The following is a 1,779-nucleotide window of genomic DNA, read 5'->3' as shown; positions in this document are numbered from 1 at the left end:
TTCCTCCTCCTCCTCCTCCTCCTCCACCTCCCCAGGTCCACAAATTCCAAACTTTCCTCCAAAATGGCGTCTCACAGAGCTGGAAATGTGAACCATGTGATTTCCAAAAGCCTACCCCTCCAACCTGCCGCCCAATCATGCAGCTCACCTACAAGACCGAGGAAGAGGAGGAGGAGGAGGAGGAGGAGGAGGAGGAGGAAGAGGAGGAGGAGGAGGAGGAGGATGGGGGAAAAAAACTTCTGGATTGGGAGAAAGGGAAGGTGAAAGTCTGAAAAAAGGAGAGGACGAGAAAGGAAGAGGAAGTGAAGATGGGATTGTAAAAGTTGGAGAAAGCAAAGAGGGAAAGTAGAAAACCTCCAGGATGAAGATGGAAAGATGTAAAAGCAGAAAAAGGCTGAAGAAAGAGAGAAAGAAGAGAGGAAACTGGAAAAAGACACGAAGGTCAGATTTAGAAATGAAAATAAAAAGAGGGGAAAAATGAAAGTGAAGATGCAGGAGGTGAAGAAAAGGAGGGAGGAGGATTAAATCTGATTAAATGAGGAGAAGATGTTTTTGTAAAACATGGATTAAGGATGAAGACGAGAGAGGAACAACTTCATTTTATTCATTCATTTAAGTCTTAAGTTTTATTTTTATTTTCAGATATCCTCCTCTTCTATCACGTTACAAGTTTTGTCCAAAGACAATGAAATTAAATAAGTATTATTTTTGTATTTTTGTGAAATACATTTAGGTTTTATTCAACTCTCATGTCTGTAAAACATCGTGCAGGAGTTTAGCTGAATCAACGAGTCTTTTCTCGTTCATTTAACCTAAATATTTGAGTTTTATTCATTTCAATTTTATTCTCATGCCACTTCTGAACGTGTGAACATGAGTTCTGACGAGCTCGTCACTTGAATAGATGAAAGAGTTAATTTAACTTATAGTTAATATAGTTCTTATAGTTAACAGAGTGAAAACCAACAATGTTTTTCACAGTGGCTCGTACAGTTAGAATTTATCACAGTTACAGGGAGCTGTACTGACACAATATCTTTATTTAAACTTGAACATCATGAATTACAGCCTCTAGCATTCACATAATATACTGTAAACGTCATTATATAATAGCTGCATCCACTCAGAACATACAAAGGAATAAAAAAACAATCTATAACATTGATTCCCAAACTTTCCAACTTATGGCCCACTTTAAAATCTGAAGAATGTCGGGGCCCACAGACAACTCTCTAACAATACAGAACCGTATCATACGTTCTCACAGCGCTTTCTATTTTAATGATTAACAATTGAACATTTAGCGTTCGATCAGACTGAGATAGGAAACTATTGTTCGATGTGGAATCTGCAATACAACAGTTCCTGTCGTTGGCTTTCATTTACATTTTTATGTTTTTAAACATGATTTATTTTCAAAACATTCAAAAGTGTTATTTATATTTTAATTTTTTATTATATTTTTTATGATTTCATCTTTTCACCAAAATTATACTGTTTTGCGAATGATTGGTCGGCCCACCTGTAACACCTCCGCCGCCCACCAGTGGGCCCAAGCCCGCAGGTTGGGAACCACTGATCTTAAAAGAAGGTGAACTGATTAGATTTTGGTGGCTAAAGGTCAAAGGTCAATGAAACACTTTTAACCTTAACTCAAGACTCATATTGTCTCTGACTCTGGATAAACAGGAAGTGACCTGGAACTAGTCTGAGCGGAGGACGAGGAGGTGAGTTAGTCCAATAACAAGTGAATTTAAAAGCAGCATTTAGCAGAAATAA

The sequence above is a fragment of the Seriola aureovittata genome, chromosome 12 (genome assembly GCF_021018895.1).
Source record: "Seriola aureovittata isolate HTS-2021-v1 ecotype China chromosome 12, ASM2101889v1, whole genome shotgun sequence".
In the NCBI taxonomy this organism is placed as follows: domain Eukaryota; kingdom Metazoa; phylum Chordata; class Actinopteri; order Carangiformes; family Carangidae; genus Seriola; species Seriola aureovittata.
This window is presented reverse-complemented; position numbering follows the sequence as displayed.